The following is a 24,774-nucleotide window of genomic DNA, read 5'->3' as shown; positions in this document are numbered from 1 at the left end:
ACTATAGTGGTTTATTTTTCTCCTGGGCCCATGTGATGATATGTTTATGATGTTACAGGGATCAAACCAGACAGTTTTGTTGTGACAGAACCCTGTAAGTTTCAGGTGTACCGCACGATGATGTGACACTTGCATACGGTGCAAGGTGATTGCTGCAATAAGTTCAGTAACATCCATTACCTCACAGAGGTACGAATCCTCCCTTTCCCCCTGCTGATGAGCCCTTAATGAGAGGTGCTCTATCAGCAGCATCCTCTTCGCTCCTCTTTGGCGGTGACCCCACTTTTGAGCGGCCTGTGCACACATCCTCTGCTCCTGCCACAGCCGGTGCTTTTGCTTAGCTCAGTGATAACTTGAGCTAGTTTAGCCCCAGGGGGAAGGAGATTTTTCCTTTCAGTGGGAAGCTTCTTTGGCCAGAGGTGCATAATCTGACTCCGAAACGATCCTTCTTGACTGCCAGTGGACCACCTGCTTCTTTCGGTCTGGTAGTGTGTCTCTGTCTAGAGCCTTACACCACTTTCTTCTAGGACTGAGCTGTCATGGCCACGGCTGTGTCAGTGCCTTGTGACCTCTTCATCTGCATGGCAGGGCATCTGACCTCTGTTGTCTCGATATCGGGGCCATTTCCTGGAGAGTGCCTAGGAGTTGACCCACAGTCCCAGACGTTCTTCATGATATATTCCAGGGTGCTAAAATTCTCTAGGACTCTGGACAAGTGACTTAGCCTCTCTGTGCTTCAGTTTCCTACTTTGTAAAATGGGGATAATGGAAGTGGCCACCTTTAAAAGGCTGCCGTGAAGATAAACTATTTCTAAAGCACTTGGAGCAGTGCCTTGGCCAGAGGAAGGGGCATGTGAAGGGCTAGGGATTGGAAATACCATCCAAATTCTGAGAGTTGAGAATTATCAAAGCTGGACTCTCCACTATTTTACCCTGACTACTAGAGCAATTATAAATGTTACGCTAATAGATCCCTATTTGGAACATTAATTTTATCATAAACGGGGATCTTTTAAATGGGTATTTAAAAGGATTGTGTATTAAAATTAGAACTGCATTAATAGAGTCTGCTCTTTTAAAGCCAGGGCCATTTGATTTCTAAGATAAAATTGTTTAAAAATTGTTGATGATCATGTTTCTGAGTCTTGAAGATCTCATGGGCTAGAAAATGATTTCATTCACGCCCACACAGACCCACAAACACATAATTGTTCTCTTAGAGAACATTTTCTCCAGCTCCCCATGTGCTATTTTGTATTTGCCTGTGTTTTTTCAATCATTAGTTCAACAAATAATCTGATGTAAGAAACATGCTGTGCCAATAAAATATCCTCAAATTCCCAACAAGCCATTGTGATGGTGGTATTTTATTTCCAACAGAGAAGCAGAGGGTGAAAAATAATCTGCTTTGCTTATATCATGACTCTAAACAAATGAAGTAGGGTGACAAATTTATATATTGGAATTAAAAAATGCCCCTCCCTCCCTTTCTGCATCTGGGGCACTTCTCCTATTACAGGTGCGCCATATTGGTTTTCCTTCATTGTAATGGATTACCACCATCTCAGTGGCTTAAAGCAACCCCTATTTATTATTTTACAGTTCTGGAGGTCAGAAGTCTAAAATGAGTCCAGAGGGTTGCAATCCCTTCTGGGGAGGGGGGGGCTCTTGAGGAGAATGTTGGATTTTTCAGATTCTAGAGACCTCTGCATTCCTTGCCTCATGGCTCCTTCCTCCATCTTCAAAGCCAGCAGTGTGTAGCCTCTTCAGGTCTCTCTGACTCTCCCACCACCTCTTTTTACATACAAGGACCCTTGTGATTACACGCCCCCTTCCTCCGAAAATCCACGGTCATCTCCTGAGGTCCAGATCCTTCAACATACCTGCAAAATAGTCCCTTGTGCCATGTGACGTAACACAGGGTCTGTGTATCTTTGGGGTGAGGGTGGGGGCAGTGTTTACCTAGCACAGATGCGCTTCTGAATAAGACCTTCAGTGCCATGGGGCACCTGGCCCTCCTGCCTTACAACTTGCCCCTGGGAAGGATCGTCAGATGCAGGTGTGGATACCTGCTCTGCTGGAAGAGTCAGGACACCAAAGTCTTCTGGGCTGCTGTCTGTGTGCCTCTCCCTCCTCTCTGTCACCTCCTTCACTCACAGTTCTGCAGGCTCCATGTCCTGTTCCTCTAGTTGTGCTATGTGGCCTGTCGTCTGGTCAAGGCAGTTAGCTCTCAAGCTTATTATCCTTTGTTGCCTGAAGCCAACTGCCTTGAAAACTTGTTTGAGATATCTGGTATCTCTTCTGTTGTTGTTTCACAGAAAAAGCAAATCTGGTTTATGTCACTCCAGTCTTGCCAGGAAAAAAAGTCTTAAAATACGTTCTATGCCCTTGGATTTCTCATTTTTGCCTAAGCCCTGAACACGAGTGCTGCTCAGCCCTGTGTGTTTTTGCTCTAGGCCTCTTTCTAGATGACTTCGCCCCCTTTTCTTTGATTCATGTAACATCCATGTACAGATGACCTAAATGTGTTTGCAGGTAGCGACTGCGAGCCACTCCTGCCAGTGGGTCTGGCAGGAATTTTCAGGATGGGCTGGTTGTTTCTAATTGCTCATCCCTCCTTTCTTCCCTGCTATCATATCCGTGGTTTCCTTGCTACGGAAGCCGTCCCGCTGTCAGATGCTTCACTTTTCCTGCTCCCCCCAGTCTTTCCATACACGTAGACAAGTCAGACAGCTTTGGTTTTTCTTCAATGGTTAAAACACCCTGGAGTTTGGGGGAGAGGTTGTCATGAGGCGGACACTGCACACCGCGTCTGCCTTTGACAGCGACGCAGAAACGGCGAACTGAAGACGAAAGCGCACAGCAGAGACGGACAAGGGGCATTGAAACTCTGGGTGGAACAGCTCGGTTTTGGTCCTTCTGTTTTTTTTTCCTAGTGGGAAGGTCAGGCCCCAGAGTCTTCCTGAGCAAATTCAAAGGGCGCCTGGAGAGAGGCCTGGAGGGCAGTGAGGAGGCTCCTTGGCTCAACATTTCCAGCCCTGAGGCCAATGCCTGACCCGTGGGAGGTGATTACCACATGATTAGGGAATAAAGGACTTGTTCCAAGTATCCAAGGAACGATTATGGCCTTGGGAAGGATCTGCCCTTTGAAATATGACTTGTGAAAAAAAAAGTGATGGGTTAATATCCTTAGGAAGGAGCAACGCTCCAGGTTGGGTTGTTTCCCCGTTGATTCCTGTCCCCACGATGCAAAGGAAATGAACCCCACAGCACTCTCCTTGGTCCTTCCTTGCAAGATGAAACAGCAGAACTGCTGCTCTGTTTATGTTGCTCACACATTACTATTGTTTAAAGCACGATTTTCAAATTCATTTCGAGCTAAGTGGATTGATTTTTTTATTACTCGTGCTGAGCATTGACAGTAATGATTTATTGCATCTCTGTGATTTCAGCAGCTCCTTATGATTCGGGGTTTAATTCACAGTTTCCCCGGTGGCTTCGGTGTCTGGAGTTTGGTCTGACCACTCCTGTCAGTGATGCGTCCCCAGGAGCAGTGACTGGCTTTAGTGTTGTTTCCCCAGCTCCGTGGCTGTGGTGACTAAGGGGAGGACCTGCTCGCAGACAGACAGCAGGAGGAGCCTGGGGGGAGCTGAGAGAGGGGTCCCTGCACAGGTCCCAGGGAGCAGGTCTGCTCGCCAGCTGGCATCGCACTGTTGTTGCTTTTTGGAGTCAGTGGGTTTAGAGTGCGGGGTCTTTGGGGTCACTCTGGGAAAGGTGCCAGCGGAGCTCCCCTTTCAGCAGCACAGGGTGGGTTTCCCAGGCGAGTTTCTCCACGAGACAGAGACGTTATTTATTTATTTAAATTTTTTAGACTGTTCATTTTTGAACAATATTTGCTTCCCCACCCCTCAGGTGAAGTCCCCATAGAGTTTCCTTCCGCAATGCACCCGTGCACCATCACCTCAGTCCCCTGTGCACCTCCCTCCCTCCCTCTCACCCCTCTCCCTCCTCCTCCCCTGCAGGATGTCTCTGGTTTATAATGGTCTATTTTTGCTTTGCTGTGTTTTGTACTGTTATTATTTTTTTACACTGATGTCTTATTTGGTTCCCTATATTCCTGCTCTAAGTGAAACCATCCGATATTTTTCTTTTTCCTTCTGGCTTATTTCACTGAGCATCATTCCTTCTAGCTCCATCCACGTTGCTGTGAATGGCATGAGTTTATCTTTTTTGATTGCTGAGTAATATTCCATGGTGTATATGGACCACATCTTCTTGATCCAGTCATCTGTTTTTGGGCATCTGGGTTGTTTCCAGGTTTTACCTATTGCAAATAGTGCTGCCATAAACATAGGGGTGCAGGTGTTCTTTTGAATCAGTGTTTTTGTGTCCTTTGGGTAGATCCCTAGACGTTAGTTATATTTAAAGGGCAGGTTTATTAGGGAAAGGGACGGAAGAGTAAAAGACACTTGCATAGACACCAGTGGGCAGGAAGAGCTACCCCAGAGAGAGGCCTGCGTGGTTGCCAGCAGGCGGCCTTGAGGAGAGCTGCCTCTGCTGAGGGAGGTCAGTAAGGAGAAGTCCCGGCCTGGTACAGGTCGCGGGCAGGCAGGAAGCTGCTGCCCTACAGAGGGAGAGTTGATAAAAAGAAGCACCTGCATAGGCACAGGTGGGCAGAGGGATTGCTCCGTGAGCCAGTGCAGAGACCCCTGGATATAGTCTTCCTCTCTCTGGGAGGGGCCACTCCTTGTGAACCTTTGGCTAGTTGCTGACTTTGGATAACTGTGCAGAATCTGAAGGGCACTGGAGATTCCACAATGGGCTCCATCTCCATATCTTTACCCTTGGGCCTGTGCTCTGGACACCCTACCGCAGTCTGATCCCTGCTTGGGTCTTATGCTTTGTAGTGTAGGCGTTGGCGCCTGAGGATCTTGGTTTCCATAGCTGGGTCAATGGCTATGCCAATCCCTTTTACCCCCATCTCCAGCTCTTGGCATTGTGTGAGCCAGGTTTCTGGTCTTATGGCGCCTCCTTTTCAGTTTTTTATTCTTGTTCTCCATCAGCGACCACAGGAAGGCTGCTCACTGTAGCAGCCACCCGGCAGGCACTAGCCCAGGCATTGCAGAGACGGCCTGCAGGCAGTGGGGCCACTATTTGCTTTTATCAATGAAGTTTTATTTGGCAAAGCAACACCCACTGATGGCCCTCTGTGGCTGCTCCCGTGTGGCGGGCGAGGGAGTAGTTGCACAGAGACTGACGGGCCTGTAAAGCCGAATGATAGGGCCTGTCCCAAGGACATCTGCTGCCCCATCTTCTTCCACTCCATCTCTGCGAGTGGATGCTGTTTCCTCCAGAAGAGGAACCCGAGGCTCTGAGGTGTGCAATGTGCTGATGGTCTTCCAGCTTGTAAGAGGTGGAGAGAGAGAATTAGGGCCCAGGGAGTCTACCATATTCTGCCTGGGAAAGTTACTCCGAGAACGCAAGAATTGCTAAACCTGTCACATTAACATGTCCCATTTCTTTCTATCCTCACAAGGCTCCGTTTTGTGAAATCGTTGCAGATTACATCACTTCCAGTTGTCCAGTGGCTTAACAGAGCTCAGACTTTAAAAATTTGAACTTGGGAGTTGCCTGTTGACTGAACAAACCACTTGCTGGTGCGGAGCAGGGTCCTCACTCTTGGCCACACAGAGGCAGCGGTGCTGACACCGATTCTGAGTCTCAGATTCCCATTTAATCCGGCCAGGGCACAGCCTGGGCATGATGTTGGAAGAGTTCTCCAGGTGGTTCTAATGTGCCACCAGGGCTGAGAACCACTGGTGGGGGGATTTGTAAGCCTAGTCTTAAAAATATGTTCGTGACAGTGTGAGGTCTTCTGTAGCAAGTAAATCATTGATATAATAGCAGGGAAGAAAGGAGGGATGAGCAGTTAGAAACACCAGCCCATCCTGAAAATGTAAGTTGCTGAGTCCAGCTGAAATACCCTGTCGTGCCCTCTACGTTGGGGTGGTAGAGATGGGTGCATTATAATTTGAAACTTGTGTATACTCATAGGGATCAGTATACTACATCTGTGTCTATAATTTTTTTGCCCAGGGAGAGAGGAGACACAGTTGAAGAGAAATCATGGAAAAATTGCAACTCTTCCTTTAAAAGAGGACATAGAGCTGTGGTTCCTTCAAAAGCTGCAGTACCCTCCTTTTCCAAAAGAGGTGTTTTGGGTTTCTCCGTGTTTTAACCTTCACTGAAGGGCAAATTAAATCAGGGCTGATTTAGACTCATGGGGTTTGTTATCTGGCGATTGCCTCATGGCATTACATCATAATCATTACCCGCAAATACAGAGCAAGCCCTCCCAGGGCCCTTGGTGGCCAGTGCTGATGTTTTCTCTCCCAGGAAGTGCACCCTCATTGCAGTGCCTGGGAAAACATCATCGCAGCTGAAATTCCAAATAAATATCTCACTCTGAGATTCTTTCCACTGTTTCTATTTGCACTGATGATGGAGCCAATGTTGTTAAAACAGTGTGAGACTGAACGTTTACCCATGAGCCGAGTTCTACAAGCTGTCTGTACCGGCTGGTACATCATTCCAGTAAGAAGAATGAAATTATTAAACATCGCAGACAGGTTTAAGAGATATTTCTGAACTATTGAAGGTCACATATTTTTTTTAGAGACTGCAAGAGAGAAGGGGGGGCATGAGCATAAAATATCAGCATCATCGAGCAGGTTTATGTCTCTGCAGAAGTGGCTCCCTTTCCCTTCCCAGGGAGGGCTCTCAAAGGAGCACAGACTCTGCTTTAGCTGGTGGAAAGGAAACATATGTGTTAGAATTGGAAAACGGGAGATTTGTGGCATGTTAACATGTCAAGTCTCAGTGACCTCTCAAAAAGGCCACTTGTGAAGCCAGAGTGTCATCAGTCACAGAAACTGATGCATCTGTCTTGTGAAAAATCCCTCAGAAGCATCTTCTGGAAAGATTATGAAAGATGAAAAATCTCAATACAGTGCAAAGGTATTCTATAAATGTGAATTTTTGCTGCTTCTGGCAACTTCTGAATTGAGAAGTGACAAAATAATGCATGCATAGGGCCAATGGAAGAAAATATGAAAATTGATTAAAGGTAGCTGCACAAAGATCAGTTATTGCATGTTTATGAAACTTGCCCATCAAAATGAAGCTAAGTGCATTTATTAAAACACACTTATAGGACAGCAAGATGCAAATTTATGCTCAGTTAGCTAAAATTAGATCATGCTCCCTAAAGTCAACCAACCACACTAACCTGACTTGAACATTGTATAAAAGTACTTTTATAATGACATCAGAGGCAAGTCTACACAAAGTTGTAAGATACACATAGATAAGGATATAATCAAACATTAGTCTAAAGGTAACTGGGGAACTTGGCTGTTGGTGTCTTGTGTGTGTCAGACAGAATCCGTATTTAAAGTTGGGATATGTTTTTTTGATGTTGAGACAGCAAATGAAAGAGCTCTCAGCTCATATATGCTGCTTTAACAGCTCCAATGACCTGTGACTAACTGCGATGACTTTATAAACAACGGAGTAGGAACCCAGAGAAAGTGGGGAACAAATCCTCTGCTGTTGCCCATGTGTGGCTTGATTGGATAGCATTTTTCCTGGTCCCTTATTTAAGTTTTCTAGATTCCTGCTATGAGTGAGACCATCCGGTATTTTTCTTTTTCTTTCTGGCTTATTTCGCTGAGCATGATCCCATCCAGCTCCATCCATGTTGCTGCAAATTGCATGAGTTTATCTTTTTTGAATGCTGAGTAATATTCCATGGTGTATATGTACCACATCTTCTTGATCCAGTCATCTATTTTTGGGCATTTGTGAGGAGAAGGGAGTAGGATCAAAACAAGGGGGGTGGGAATTGTATGGGGACTATAACCAAGATGAAAATGCATACATTGTGCAAAAATGAAAAATGATGTAAAAATATATAAAATTTTAAGAGTCTTGGTTAAGAATTAAAATGGAGGCCTCCCCGGTGGCGTAGCAGTTGAGCGCTGGGTTGCGAAGCTGCCCACAGCCTCTGCAGCACACCAGTTCGATCCCCGGCTGCTCCCTGGCCACCGGAGGAGGGTCCCGCATGGCGCGCAGACCTCTCCTGCCGCCTGCTGGCTCCCCTCAGCAGTGTACTTTGGTCCTTCTGCCTGCTCTGCTCCCCTCTCTGGCTCTGGTGAATTCTCTCACCCTCCCGCGCTTCTGACTGTACCCAGTGCATGTATAAATAAATAAAAATAAATCTTTAAAAAAAAAAAGAATTAAAATGGAGATAAAATTTTCAACAGCTTCATATTGTATGTCCCATTATCCTTCCAGTCCATCCAGCAGTGCACTAAACCAGTCACCTGAGGTCCAATAAACAAGGCCCAGTTTCTTCTCTCAGACTCTATCACTTGGAGCAAGAAGAGTTAGTTCATGGAGCGTATCCTCATGGTCGAAGATCTTAATATGTGTAGGAACTAAGAGGACTGTAGTGCCCCTCTGTAATCTCCTTGGGCCATTCATTCTACAAAGTGCAGTGAGCACCTACTGTGTGTCAGATCCAGGGCTTCTTGCTGGATGCCCAGTGGTGAACAAATCACTCCGTTCATGGAGCAGACAGTCCAGTGAGGCACACAGCTGGCCCTTCAAATAAGCTAAGAGTTACCAGTTGTGATGATGGTCGGCAGGGAAAGGATATGATGCAACGAGTGAGGCCAACAGGAGGTCATTTCAGTCTGGGAAGGTCTTTTTCAGGAACATTTAGACCGAGATCTGAAGGAAAATGAAAGAATCTTCCAGGGTAAGATTCTCGTCAAAACTGTTCAGGCTTGCCCAACTCGATCCCATCTAAGCCGTACTGCACTGTCAAATTTTTGGTCTCCTGGCATTTTTTGTTCACTCGTTGGTGCCTCTGTTTATTGAATCACACTGTGATAGATGCTAAGATGTTTTCCTGAAAGTAAAATGCTGGCTTGGAGCAGTGGCTTTCAAATCTATTAGGGAACAAGGAGACAATATTGGAGGGTGTTTGTATACTTTAAAAGATAAATGAATCCATATATTTATGGACTGGCATGGTATTAAATACGGCTTATACACATGTCATCTGAGGATGTATGTTACCAAAATTTTGACTGATAGGTGTGCACAATGCTTAAGTGAAGCAAGAAATAACCAGGACTCTGCACACAGAGTAGGCAGGGCCCAGACGCCCCAATCCCCCCTTTGCCTTTACATCAAGGGCAGCTATTCCTCTTTCACAGCCCAGCTCAACTACTCTCTGTAACCAGGGAAACTCCTTTCTCTCAAATCTTTGACCCATGCTCGAATTTTCTATCCCTGATAGCTCATAGCATGTCCTGCCCGATTCAGCATGTTTCTGTTATAAAAGTGCCCTTTCTTGCTTTCTGGTGTTTTCCTCTGCAGTACTCTTGCCTTCCCCAGTAGACGTAGGTTGTTCTGGTGCTAGATTGAGTCTAGCACATTTTTATCCCACACAGTACTGGGAAAATAGAAAGTATTCAGTACATACTTCTGGACCAGATGCGTTAGGACCTTGTCATGTCAAGTGTGGCCAGTGGACCGGCAGCACCAGCCCTGCCCAGGAGCCCATCAGAGTGCATTAAGATCCGCATTGACCAATCACCTTTCTCCAGAGGGTCCAACACACTAAACCAGTGGTTTCCAAACTTTAATGTGCATGAAATCACCTGGGGAAGCGATCCTGTTAACAATGCAGATTCTGACTCACTAGGTCTTAGTGAGACCTAAGTTTCTGAGTTTTAACAAGTTCCCTGGTTAGTCTGTTATTTCTGGTCTGGGGACCACATGTTTAGATTGCAAACTCTAGAATTGTCCAACATGGTAGCTCTAGTCACATGTAGTGATTGAACTCTTGATATGGGATGTTGAAGGTTGGTGTGGAAGAATGTAAAACAGCTCATTAATAGTCTTAAAATATTGAGTGTATGTTGCCATGATAATTTTAGATAAATTGGGTTACGTGAAATATAGTAGCACATTTTTTTAGATTTTTAATAAAGCCACTAGAAAATCTGGAAATACATGTGATTTCCTATTGGACATGGCTGCTCTGGAAGACTCCCCAAGTTCTCTAAGACCCATCCCATTGAGAATCTACCTTAAGTTTACTCTGCTAGGGTAGTGCCCATATAGGGTTAGCCAAGAGAAAATTGTAATTATAAATTACAAACGTTCCCAGAAAGAGGTTTTTCCTCATGGAAATGCATATCTTAGAAATGCTGTTTCTATTACTCAAAATATTGAGATATTGTCAACATTTAGATTTCCGTGTATATGTGTGATTCATAATATAGGCCTCCTCCTACATGGATGAATATGCATTTAAGTATTGGATTAATCATCTGTGATTAACTTCTTGACAAATACGGATGATGGATGAGAATGCTATTATTATAGCCAAAGAATAATGTAATTGTCTCAGAGAGTTCTTGGATATTCTGCTGTTTTTCCCAATCATTTTTTCCCCTTCTCTACAGTTCCATTTTGGAAGTTTCCATTGGTATCTGCAGGGCCACTGATTTCTTTCCTCAGCTGGGTCCACTCTACTAATGAGCCCACTAAAGGCATTTTCCATTTATTTCAGTGTTTCTGATTGCTAGCATTTCTTCTTGATTCTGCTTAGAATTTCCATCTCCTTGCTTCCATCACCATGTGTTGTTGCCTGTTGTCTACTTTTTCCATTAGAGCTCTTGGCATGTTAATTACAGTTATTTTAAGCTCCTGGTCAGACAACCCCAACATCCCCCCCATACCCGAGTCTGGCTCTGATACTTGCTCTGTCTCTTCAAATTGTGGTTTTCTGTTTCTCTTTTGGTTTTTTTTTTTTTTTTGCCTTTTATTATGCCTTGTAATTTTGTTGGGGGAAAAAAAAAAACCTGGGGAGGATGTAGGGCGTGAAGGGACTCACGGGGTATCTTTAGTAATTCAGTGGTGAGGGGTGGGGGGTGTTCTGTCGTCCTATGATTAGGCCTTGGTGTCCTGGTGACCCTGTGCCCCCAGAATTCACCCGTGAATTTCACCTGTCCTTCTCAGTTACCCCACTGCTACCACCCACACCTCCTTAGGTGAGTCAGCAAGGCAGCAGGGGGCTGGCCTTTGTTGTTTCCCTCCCCGAGGTCGGTCAGGCTCTTCTAAAAGCCCAGTCTGCTAGGCTCTGGTGAAATCATTTCTTTGACGACCTTAAGAGCTGAGTGCTCTGCTGTCTTTCCAAGTGACTACTCCCCCCCCACCGCAACCCCCAAGTTCCAGGGGGAGGGGTGTCACTATGACAATCCCGTAGGACTCCTGCAGGTAAAACTAAGAAAAGTGTGGGAGGCCCTGTGAGAGCAGGCCCTCTGAAGTTTTTACATTTCAAACTTGTCCACACTAAACCTTCAGCAATTTGTCATTTACAGTTGAGGTTTTTCTAAGCAGGATGGTTCTCGTGGAGGTTTCTGCTCTGATTAGTTGCAATTTTCAGTCTTTGCCTCTCTGCCTCTCTAGAATTTGTATATAGAGGCACAATCTGATTAGAATTATTTTTACTTGTGTTCGTAGCTAGAGGGGCTAATACATGCTTCCTGGAGAAGATGGCGGGTAAAATAAACACAGAAACATGGGTAGGAGGTTACTAGGCAGGGAAGAGGAAACAGTATTTCCCAATTAAATATATTGTGATAATCTGTGCTAAGTAACAAACCACCCCAATTTTAGTCGTGTAAAACAACATTTTTTTTTCTTTTTCTAGCTATAGTCACAGACTCTGTGGGTCAGTAATTGGGATGGCATATTGGGGAGGAATTACTTCCGCTCTATAATGTCTGGATCCTCATGTGGGAAGCCTCAATTAGCTAGGGTAGCTTGAGATTTAGCACAATAATCTGGAAGCTTCTTCCCTCACGTGTCTGGGGTGTTTCAATGGCTGGACTCAGCAGGACTCTGACTTGAGGATCTACCTGTGGCTCCTCGATGTGGCTTGGGCTTTTCACAGAATGGTTACTGGGTTCCAAAGCTGGCATCCCCAGGAGGGAGTGTGTAGTGAGACAGCATTCCAAAAGTCCAAGGAAGAGATGGCAAGGCCTCTTCTCATTGGTCCTCCCGCAGAAGCCACATAGATACTGTTGTGGTCAGTATTATCACATCATGTGATACTAACAGAACATGGTGGTTTGGGCCAACAGAGAGTTGACTCTGACTGGAGCATCATGATCTTCTGGGAACCTTTATTTTACTTCTCCTTTTCCAGAAACCGTATCATAGGGAAAGACATTCTTTTGATAGACTAATGGGCCGCCTGCTATTATCTCGGCGTCTATACCCTGGGGTGTGGAATCAGCAAGGCCTGATTTCTCCTAGTTTCTTTATTTTCTGTATTCACTGCACAGATTCAAGAGATATAACTTAAGTAAAAATAAAATAAATACACACTTTTACATGTTGGGTAGTATTTCTGTGCTCCCTTTGGTGAATTTTCAAAACCGGAATGGAACACTTAATCTTTCTCTCGCTCTAAAACACAATAAAGTTACTGTTTCCTGTGGGAACTTTGATTGATTTTTTTCTTTGTTTTGTTTTTTGTTTTCCGAGTGTCCATGGCCCTCACAGGAATGTTCTCTATCCTACCTCTGGCGCTTCAGAATGGATGAATGTGTGGGTAGCATTTTTCTGGTGAATATAGTTTTTCACTTTTATATCTTTTTTATTTTTCAGTTTGAAAAATGGCATTAATATACTATTTTTATGGCGCTGCTGTATTTCTTAAAATATTTTGCTGAACTCCTCTTTCTAATTCTGAAAAAGTAAAAAGCCTGCCCTTTGTAGAATGAAGGAGACAAATGTTTTCTTTCAATAGTTCTTGAAGCAAGTTTTCCTAGGCCTCGTACTATCAAACCTTGAATTGCTTGCAGTAAGGCAGCCACTGACCCGAAACTTGGAGGACTCTTAGAAATATTTTGAGCCCTTCCCCTGTGTGATGCTCTGGAATTTCATATTCTTCTAGATCTTTTTTTTTTTTGGTACACATTGTCATCAGTTCTGAAAAATATTATCCAAAGGCAAAGCCCACAGATGTCATTTTATTCGTCCTATCCCTTTATATGTGTAGTTACTTTTTCATCTGATTCTTAGCAATTGTATAACAAGCAACTACGCAAGTTTGATTGGAATCTGTCTAAAGGCTTTGGCACAAGTTCTATTCATACATTTATTGATACATCGTTTGTTTGGAAGCCATATTTGCAGTTATTGGAGGATTTGTGCACTGAATGTTGTAAATTATTCCTTCGCTTACAGAGCTAGTTGTGCCATTGACAGACTTCTGCAAAGATTCTACACATTACTACTATTTTGTTGGGTTGTTGGAAAAGTCATGATGCATTTTTGCTTGAAAAACAAAAAAATATGTCATGCCTTTTCTGACAACCTATTATAATGTTTGGCTTCAGGACCCACAGAGTTACTTTATAAATTAAAAGAACAAATATTCAAAAAGTTAATTCACATACAGTGGTACCTCCAGAACAGTCATGTTGAGCAAGGACATACCTATTAGTGTTCAGAAGAGCACATCTCCCTGGACTTCTTATTGTAGTTGGGATGTGACCTGACTTATACATTAATCTGTGCAGGAAGGAGGCCTCTTTTAAAGAAATGATGCTCTCAAACTTAGGGAAATGAATGTCAGAATTACCTAGAAGCTTGCCACAAACACAGATTTCTGGAATCTATTTTTCTGAAATATTTAACATTCAAGCCAGATCATTCTGAAGATCTCACAGGGCTGAGAATTCTATCTAAAAGGCATGAAAGCCAGTTAGCCTGACTGAGTGAAGTTTGGTCCACCCAGCTTATTAATGCCTCGTGGGCCAAGGCCATGTTTCATATTGATTTGGCTTCCCCTCTAGCTCTGGTGTGGTGGTGAGCATGAAGGGAGCTGTCAGTGAAGTCTTGTTTATGACAGCTGGGTTCACGCCAGCCTATTTGTTCTCTGCTCCATCAGTGGAGGAAAGGTGTTTAGGAAACAGGAGACTTGGGGAAACAAAAAGTTTCTGCTGGTGTCTTGATAGGTTTGTAATTCGGTGACTTACTGGAATGTTAACCCAGTCGCCTTGCTCTTTAACAGAATCCTTTGAATCATTCAGTTGGGGTGTAACAGAAAGTAGCTACCTTATATTGTGTTCCATGGACAGATGCTTTCTAGAGATTATCTCATTTAATTATTACAGTAGCCCTGTGAGGAAGCACTTAGCCTCATTCTATAAATGAGAAAACATTTCAGAGAGGGATAGTAACTTGCCCAAAGTGAACTGGCAAGTAACTAGTAGAACTGGGATTAGAGATCAGTTTCATCCAGTTTCAATATTCATATTCCTTTCAAGACACAAAAACTCTTCTCAAGGTGCCTTCTAAGCAAAAGTCTGATAGGAAACAGTACTTGATGGGGCCGGGTAGGAAAAAGAGGAGGTGAAATTTGGTGGTTCTTTTTAAGCCAGGTTTGATTCTGTGTCTTCTACTCATTCCTTCTCTTGCCCCGATCTTATCCTTGGCCTTAATTATTTTCTAGTTCAAAGCCAGAAGTACATAGGTGGTGGGTGAACAGTCAATAATAGTGGTAAAACCATTTCACTTTCTTATTTTTTCTTTAAGCTCTTCCCTGGATTATCCATCTCTTTGCCTCAATTCTCCAATTACATTTTACAGTGGAGTCTGACTGATGAAGCTCTTGGTTAGAAGCTGAGCCACAACAAGTAATACATGCTGAATGTTCAAAAACTGGAGTTAAAAAAAAAGATTAGAATAACTATAGTTGCGATGAGTGAGTTTGGAGCAGTTACAATAAATAGAATCCTCATGTTCAAGAGGGATTTAGAAACGCATTAGGAGGTAGTATTGCAAGAGTCGACACAAGAAGAGGTCAAGATATATATGGGGATTTCAGTTCTATTGGAGGTCAAGGTGAGAATATTTTCAAGTAGCATCAAAGGGAACATGAAAAGTAGTTTCAGAGATAAGAGAAATGTGAGAATTGCAAGGCATGGATCATTCCAAGATTGCTGGTTTGGGTGCCTTTGGGGATAAAAGGAATTAGGGCTGGTTACACTTAAACTCCTTCCTGCAAATTGTCCTGAAGCAAAGAAGGCTGTCAAAGTCAGGTAGGTCATCCGATAAGAGACCAAAGTATGTGCCAAGGGGTGTGCTTGAGTCATGCGTTATCACAGCCAGAGTCACGTCCTTAGTTCTGTTCATAGTGAGAAATTGAAGGAGAAAGTCAGCAAAGGGCCAAGTGAGTTCTTGCTCAAAAGGGTGGGCAGAATGTGCGGAAACTTCACAGGATGTCAAAGGCATATTTCACTTTGTGTTATTGTTGCTATTTATGATCGCTCTCACTTGCATCCCATAGCACCACTGGTTCATTCTTCTCTCTCTCACCTCTTGCCCACCTCAGGAATTTTGTTTTGTTTTTTTTTTTTTCCTTTTATAGAACAGAGAAACCATGTCTTATGGCAAATTTGCCTCCAAGGGTGCCAAGGTGATAGGATGTGAGAAGACAGGTTAGGTGGGCTCCTGTTGTCTCTTCTGGTGCTGTCTTGCATGGTCACTCATCAAACCTCCTTCACCCCACCCCTTCAATATGTGGAAAATTCCACACTCACTCCACTTTGTGAGTCTGTATTCACTGTTGCGTTTTTTTTCTGATGCCTAGGGTTCCTTTAGTCCAGCTGGAGAATTTTACAGTAAAAATGATGACCTTTCTTTTCATTTTAAAGACATATCATTTCCTCTCTCCTTGGTCTGTTGGGGAGAACCAGCCAGGGAATGATGTAGAGGAAATAGGGTGCATGTTTGAGGAATCAGAATTGACTTTTGGCCAGTGGCAGTGGTAAGGGACTTGAGGGAAATGCAAAGGGCAGAACAGTTGTAAATTCATCCTTCGGTCACCAGCTAAAAGTGCAGACCCCATGGAGGCAGGATCCTTCTCTGCTTTATTACAACAACTCTCTTCTTCACAGCAAAATTCCTTAATAGGTGCTCAATAATTATTTGGTGAATAAAGACTTTTGGTCATAACTACTGGACACAATAATTTAGTCTGTTGAAACTGGTCAATTCCATATTTGCCTTCCACTTAGAGTCTAGCTCTCTACACATCACTCGCTTTCTTGTATTATTGGTAGTTATCCCTCTTGTCAGCTATATTTTAAGCATCTTAGGGCAGACACATCGGATAGATACCATTATCCTCAGAGCTCAATTCCTACAATAGTGGGCTTTATGTAGTAGGAATTAGTACATAATAACACTCATCATAAAAGTATGACTTCAAAGGGAACCTTTCAGGCATCTCAAAGATATTCAAAGAAATTTTTGGATGAGACTTTAAGATTTGATAAAAATTGGCCTGCAATGATTACCCTGAGCTGATATATACACTACTCTCCAGTGGAAACTGAAAATTCTAGTCTGATGCTGCTGCTGATGGGTTCATTGGCATCTCACTTGAACAAATGTAGGTTAAATTTTGAAAGGATACACTCAAGTGAGAAAGCTGGCAGAAGATCAGCTTTTGATGGTCTAAACCTTGCATTGCTGGTGAAATATTTGCAAGGGTATTAGAAAGATATGACAATTCATTTTCTTAAGGAAAGGACTTAAATCACATCTCTCCCTGTTGCAGACATGGATTGCCATTTCTAGAAGGGATATATTAGAACTTACTGTGTACATGACGTTTTCTGATTATTGCTAGTTTCTATAAATATGTCTTGTAAATTATTTCACAAGAGGAATGATCAAGTCAGACTAGTGTCAAACAATAGGAGCCAAAATATAGGGCAGCTGAATATACTATTCTTTTAATTTTATCAGAGGTTAAGGAGGACAGATCTTTAGTAATGAAGAGAGCATAGAGGTGCTGCATTAAGAGGAAACCTGGGAGGGCCTCCACTGGTGGCGCAGCGGTTGAGCGCTGGGCTGCAAAGCTGCCCGCAGCCTCTGCAGCACCGGTTCAATCCCCGGCCGCCGGCGAGGGTCCTATATGGCGCACAGACCTCTCCTGCCACGCCCGCTGCTCCCCTCAGCAGTGTACTTCGCCAGTCTGCCTGCTCTGCTCCCCGCTCTGGCGAATTCTCTCACCCTCCTGCGCTTCTGACTGTACCCAGTGCTTGTATAAATACATTTAAAAAAGAAAAAAAAAAAAGGAAACCTGGGAGTGGAGATGGTTTCTGATTTTTGGAGCAGGCAAGTTGGGTTTCAGTCCTGGGTCTACACACATTCAAGTTGAACCACACTGCGCCTAGGTTTTCTTCTCTGCAAAATGGAGATAACCGACAGTCTTTGAGTGTTATGAGGGTTATGCGAGTTAATGCCTGTGAAAGTGCTCAGAATGGTACCTGACGTGCCATAAGGACACGGACGAGTTTTCTATTACCATTAGCTTAAGACCTGCATTTGCACTGAAGAACTGGCAGTCCAGAGTATCATGTAAGGCCGCAGAATCTGGGCCAGAACCTAGTTCTGCTCATTCTAAATTTAGGGCTGTTTTTCTTCTGCCATGATGCCTTGCTATGTAAATGAAGTGGTTTCAGTAAAATCTAAGAAATTCCTATTTTTTTTTTTAAGGTAAGAGCCAAAAATAGCCAGTAACACTTACATCTGGTGTCAAGAAGTATATATTATTTCTCTGGCCTTAGGTGTTGTTGCAAATATGTCAGTGCCCCACACTTACCTCCTCCTGGACCAGGCCATGCCATTAGCCTCCTTCTATAATGCAAGTACCCGTGACTTTCTGCTTGCTTAGGGGCTTTTTCTTGACCTTTGCATAGGGAGACCAGGAATATCCAGGAGTTCATGCCCCCTTGGGTATAGTTCCCCTGCCAATGACAGAGAGGATTTGGAGAGTAAACAACCCAGCTATTTGCTCCTGAGTGGAGATAACACAGAGGTGGTTCCTCTTCTCTCCCCCCACCAAACTCCTCTCTGAGAAGGGTAACTGTGGTATTTTCTGGGATCACAAACTACTTGTACTCAAATCCTTGTCTCACGGTCTGCTTGACTTCATTAAATGATGAAATCAGCGATCTATTTGGGATCAATACACCCAAATAATGGTTTGGTGTTCTAGAAAATATAAAACAAAAACAAAGCCTGGGACCTCTTCAGAAAATGTTTTCATTTAATTTATTTTTCAACTTCCATTTATGCTGAACTTACTATTGGGCGGTTAGGTTTTTTTTTTTTTTTTTCCAGTTACATCTGGGGTGTCCTCCTGTGCAACCTCCTCTTCTGGTTTCAGAGCAATCTGCTCTTCTTAGTAAGGCTCAGTAAGGTTCACCGCAGTGTGGTGGGGGAGCTCATACAGGCCTGTAAGTTCTGCAGTGCACCTGTGGGGTTCGTTCACCTGGATGTGCTCAGATAATCGACACGGAAGCCCTGAGGTTCCGCACGACCCTCTGCATTTGTGAGCGCGTGCAGTAAAAACTCAGCACTACTTTTTGGGCCTCTGACTCTGTGTCCAGCCCCCGTCTGGCCCGGGCCCGCCGGCCTGCCCCAGCACTGTAGCCTTGGATGGCAGGCCCGGCTTCGGTAGAGGGGCCCCTTCAGATGCGGGTGGCTTTTCAGATAGGCACCCCCTTGATGGCCTGGGCAGTTTCCTGAGTGTTCTTAAAATGAACAAGAAGATTTGAACCTCTTGATTTGCATGAGTTTGTAGGGCTTTCTGGGCCAAGTGAATAACAAACCATTTTCAGAGGTCACCTAAGCTGACATGTTTTTAGAGTACCTTTCCCCCCTACACATAACAACAAGCTGGGCCTGCTGGGAAATAAAGTTCTCAGAAACTTTTAAGCCCTGAAGGGACCTGGGAATGTTTGAACAAATGAAAATACTTATATAGCTTATATAATTTTTAACACCCTTCACAGATCTAAAGTCACTTTGTTAATTTAGGAACATAAAAATGCATTATGTATAACTTGGTTGGCTCCTAAAAGTATCATGTCTGATATCTTGAGAGATGTAAAGGCCTGGAAAATTTGAGGGGCAAAAAGAATATTTTGAAAAGGAATCTTAAAATGCCATGATTGAATAAAATTCCAAGAGTATTATTCTGTAAGCTGGTCAGATGCAGGCTACTGATTCAGGCAGGCTCCCTTCCCCTGGTCTGGTATTACTGTAAGCGGGTGATTTTTAGGGAAATTTAGAAGTTAGCTCTATAGGCATGAGACACTGGAGTTCTGGGGTGTCTTGAATGTCCTGCAGTTTTTGTCTGGGGTACCTGGGAATAGCTCTGTGCTGTTCCACTGTGTTACATTATCAAATGCTAAAAAGTGGACCCTTGCCATTCCCTGTCACTTGAGTAGACCTTCAGGCCCCTTATGTTCATAAATGCATCTATGGCATGAGCCACATAGTAGAGTAGAGGAGACCGCTGTGGTGAGGTGCAGGTGCTGGGTAGTCTGAGAGACTCCCACATTGGCTAAAGGACTTGGATCCTCACACCAGCATCGCGGAATTAGATGTAAACCACATTTCCTTGCAGATTCATAAATTAACTCGATCAGCAAATGACATGCCCAAGGCAATCGGGATTGGTTTGAATGTGACTTTTTTTTTTTTTTTTTTAGCTCAATGGTTAGGGTTTTGGTTAAATGGTTGAAGGAAGCCTCCTCTTGGATGTACTTGAATACTTGAACATCAAAAGGATGTTCACCTTTTGAAACTGGCATTTAAAAGAAAACAAGCAGAACTGAGAAAATTGCCTAGGACTTAGAACTGGAGCTTGGGGTATGATCAAACTGTATCTGAAACCGATACTGTCAATGTGTGTTACACAAGCTGCTAACTCATTAGCTGCTTTATATGAGGACTTCCATTTCTCATACCAGAAAGCATCCTCATGGATACACTCCGGCACAGCAGAAATGTGACTACTGGAATGTATTCTTTGAGAATAATTCAAAAACAATTTGCGGTAACTATCACAATAAGCTGTGCACTCACACCCCACTTTATAGATTTTTCTGGAGTTGATGTTTAATATGGCTGAGAAATCTGAGCATCATTACAAATTTTTTTTAAACACATGCTTTTTTATAATTTATTTTAAAGATTTATTTTATACAAGACCTGAGGTACAGGCCAGAGTGTGGGAGCATGAGAGGATTCACCAGACACAGAGTGGGGAGCAGAACAGGCAGATGGACCAAAAACGCTGCTGAGGGGAGCAGCGGGCGAGACAGGAGAAGTCTGCCGCGCCATGTGGGTATCTCCCTGGCCGGCAGGGAATCGAACCCGCGGTGCAGAGGCTGGGGACAGCTTCACAGCACTGCGCTCAAATGCCTGCACTACCAGGGAGGCCCACATCATTACAAATTTAGCAGAGGACAAAGATCAAGGGTCTTTTTGAAGTGGAGACTCAATATAAATAGAGGAGGATGTGATCTTGCAACCTTAATACTTTATTATTTTGCCAGTACATTTCACAAAACTGGCTACTTTCCAATTTGAATGTACAAACCAGAATAAACAATTTCACCTCACTTAGGTACCTATTTTACTTGGGCAATTGGTTGTTCACTTGGCATGTAGTATTAAGTATTCAACAGCTGGTGCTCTCCTACCCATGGGGCCTTTCTTTTCTGAAGATAATTACTTTAGAGATTGACAAAGAGCTGGGCTGTGAGCTGGGATCATTTGAGATTAAGGATCAGTGTACTAAATGTACTCAAATCTTGGATATCACCATTCTACATAATGATGGGAACTCATAAAATGTAAATCTTTTCTTTATGACACCTTGTAAGCATTTTCCTTTAAGAGCAAGGAACATATTTTAAAAGTTTTGCCTTTGGATACGAATTTAAGAAAGTATTTTAACATATTGAGTGTGACCTTATGTCCATGAGCTGGGGTTTTCTTTTGGTGAGATGTTAGCAGTTTGTAGAATACAAAACAAAACGAGCCATGGTTGGTCACGTGCATTGTTACTTATGGAGTACATCTCATTCTATCGGGTTCTCTGGCTGGAACACTCACCATATCCCAATACACACACGGCAAACTTGCTCACCTCTTTTTGGTGTCTCAGCTTGTGTGTCTTTCTCCAGGGAGTCTGTAACTACCATCACTGCCACCCACCCACCAGAGTTACATCTGTAGCATTCTTAACCGCCACGGTGTTCATGATCCTCTTGGTGGGTGTCCTTTTGTTTATCCCAACTGGGGGGACAGACTTTCAGGTGGTCCCCAGGGTCCCTACCTCCTGGTGTTTACGCTCTTGTCATTTTCTCTCCTGGATGGTAGGATATGTGACTTGTTTCTAACTAATGGAATATGGCAAAGGTGATGGAATGTTATATCCATATGATTAAGGTTATATTAGATAAAACTGTCTTGCTAGCAGGCTCATGCTCGACACTTTTCTTGTAGCTTTAAAGCAGCCAGCTGCCAGGAGCCTGGCAGCTGCAGGACAGTGAATTCTGCCAATGACATGAGTGAGCTTCCAAGTGGGCTCCTCTTGAGTGAGCCTCTGGATGCATTCTGCAGCCCCTTGTCTACAGCCTTGTGAGACCCTGAGAAAGGATTCCCCCTAAATTAGGCCTGATTTCCAGAAAAAGTGTGATAATAAAGAAGTCTTGTTTCAGGCTGCTACATTTGCGGTCATTTGTTATGCAGCACAGAAAACTAGGGCACCAATTAATGAACAAAGTCTCTGAGTAGAGGAAAAATCTGAGCTGTTGGAGGTCTTGTCCCCAGGGCGGAGCACAGTCACTGGTTCTGTGTAGGTGATCAATTATCATCTGTTGATGATAAATTTCGCTTAAACAGAAGTAATTTTGTGTGCCAAAAATCTGTACTCTGCATCAGGGCTCTTCTGGGTGGGCTGTCCCCATGCTTTGGCAGTGGACACTTGCCTTTACTTTGGGGCTCATGTGATCCCCCCTTTTTTTTCACCAGGTCACACAGCCTCAGGGACTTCTGGATATGGCATGTGTTTCAGTGGATCTATTCAAATATCCTCTTACCTAGTGCAATTTTATTTTTAACCTCCCTCTTCCTCCACACCCCCAGTAGCTCTGACACTAAAGGAGAGTATCTTAGAACAGGATAAAGGATAGAATTAGGATTGTTCTTATTCCTTAGAATAGGGTGTTGGATCAAGAATAGGATAGACTTTGATGGGTGGAAGGAGATGGAGAAATAACTGGAGCAAAGGATAGAAAGGTTGTAATTATTCCGTGACAACATAAAAATTAGTATCGGATGCCTTTCTGGGTTTGATGGAGATGTAGACGCTTGCCGCAAGGAGATGAACAATAAAGCAGATTTTGAAGGCCAAGACGATTTTTTAAAATTTATTTTTGATGACATCAATGTTCATTTTTGTACAGTAATTGGCTTCTCCCCTCAGGCGTAGTCCCATAGTCCCCGGGCCACCATGCTACCCGTGAGCCATCACCATATTCCCTGATGTCCTTCCTTCCCCCGTTTCGACCCCTTCCCTCCCCTGCTGTGTGCCGCACGTGTATGGTCAGCTTGCTAGTTTTGTCTTTTTCTTGACCTTTGTTTTGGTTTCTCTGTATTCGCATATAGGTGAGACGATCCGATATTTATCTTCTTTCCTTCTGACTTGGCTTAGTGTCAGCCCAGCTCCAACCATGTTGCTGCAAATGACACAAGTTTGTCTTATTTGATTGCTGAGTAGTATTCCATTGTGTGAAAGCACAACTTTTGGATCCATTCATCTGTTTGTGGACATTTGGGTTGTTTCCATCTTAGGCCAAGATGTTTTCTCTCTGACCACTCTCCACCTACAGATTTGCTGCCCTGCCTGTGGCTCTGCTTTCCTCTGCATACATCTCTCATTGGATTTTCACATCATATACATTGTTTATATGCCTTTATCTTCCACTACGTTGTGAACTCCAAGAAAGCAGGGTCTTGCCCTTTTTGTTTTCAGTATACAATAATGCTAACATTCCTGAGCATCCTATCACTGTAATAGATGCTTTATTTGTATCATTTTATCTTTCCAGCAACCTTAGGAGGTCGGTCCCATCACTGTTCCCATTTTATGGGTAGGAATTTGAGGTTAGAGATGCTAAGTTTCTTTGCTTAAGGCATACCACATGAGTCATTGGTAGAACCAGGATCTCGGCGTCCCCAGCTTGCAGTGAGGTGGCGTCACAGCTATCTAAAAGACGCCTCTCAAGTCAGCGTGGGGACCGCCTAGAGAGAATGTCTCAACTTGAGCTCGTTTGAATCCACCCACACTTTCTGAAGCAAGCCTCTTCACATGGAGGTTTAGAGTAGGCAGCCTAACCCTGGCTATAGAGCTTGACGCACCTTCCTTTGAGGTCTTCTGGCCAAACCCATCAAAAGTTAACATGTGGAGCTATGAGAAGGACAGTCGTAGAAGTCCTACTGTAGCAGTGATTTCTGTGCACTGTTTCCAGTTAAACATTTGCTTGTTCATGCTCGTTTTTCTCCAGGAGCTAATCAGCTCATCTGGGTGGAAAGACAGTGTGCTGCTCCCTGGTTCAGTGACCACACTGCTCTTCGTGGGTAGCTTGGCATTGGGGATGGAGACGCGAGCAGTGGAGATGAGTGGGCGGCAGGCTTGGCAATTAGGCCTCTTGAGCTGTAAGTGATTGTGCAGCCTTCATCATCTTTTGCAATTGTCTTTTTTCTTAAGATGTGAGCATCACATTTTTTTTTTTTGAAGTTACTGAGTGCTGTGAATAATTTCCTCCTCTGGAAATGTCTGCTGAAATGCTGTTTGAAATCATTTTATGGCAGATTTTTGAATGGAGTAGTTAAAAATGTTAAAACCCTTCCTTTTCTTCCTCCTCCTTCCCTGTTCGGCCCTCTCTCGCTCTGTTCTTCCACCCCAAACTCTTACTGAGCACCTACTAAGGGCCACAGTGGAAAGGTCTCCAGAGACTGGTGATAATCCCACAGACCTGACTTCATAAAGTACATGTGTGTGTGCGTGCATGCGTGTGCATGTGTGTGCATGTGCACACATATGTGCATGTGCACGTGTGTGGGATGGGTGGTATTTATGGAAATAAACAGGCAAAAAACAATGAAAAAATACAATTTAAATATTATGATGAAGAGGAAACTAGGGCTAGCTGACACAGATTTACAGGCCAGATGAACAGTAAAGGTCTTAGGCCAGATGAACAGTAAAGTTCATCATAGCCCAGTTTTAAGCTGGGGCATGAAAAGACCCACCAGCCATGCAAAGATAGGATGGAAAACCTGCAGGCAGAGGGAACAGTTACTGCAAAGTTCCTGAGGTGACAGTGAATTTGAGGAACAGTGGTGGGGTCACTGACTAGTAGGGTAGAGGAAGAAGCATAGGGGGACACCGTTACAAATCCGGGTACCGAGAGGCACATGGGGCCTTGAAGTCAGGCTAAAGAGTTGTTCATTGAGTCTAAATGCAATGAAAGCAGCTGGATGGTTTTTAGTAGAGAGATAACAATGATGTGATTAGTTATTATGAAATGTTATTTTTCTGCTTGCAGTTCTCAAAAGTTTCATATTTTTCAGATTCTTACACTGCGTGCTACAGCAATTCTAAAGGGCAATAATGGAGGTAAAGAGATGACCCCAGGAAGCCACTGTATCGTTTCAGGTCATAGACAAGGGTGGCTAGATCGAGGGTGAGGATGAGAGAGGTAGACAAATGCACGATGTGTACTGAAGGCTGAGTTGGTAAAACTT

This window comes from Talpa occidentalis, unplaced genomic scaffold (assembly GCF_014898055.3).
Source record: "Talpa occidentalis isolate TD23 unplaced genomic scaffold, MPIMG_talOcc4v2.1 talOcc4.15, whole genome shotgun sequence".
In the NCBI taxonomy this organism is placed as follows: domain Eukaryota; kingdom Metazoa; phylum Chordata; class Mammalia; order Eulipotyphla; family Talpidae; genus Talpa; species Talpa occidentalis.
Note: the sequence above shows the minus strand (reverse complement) of the source record.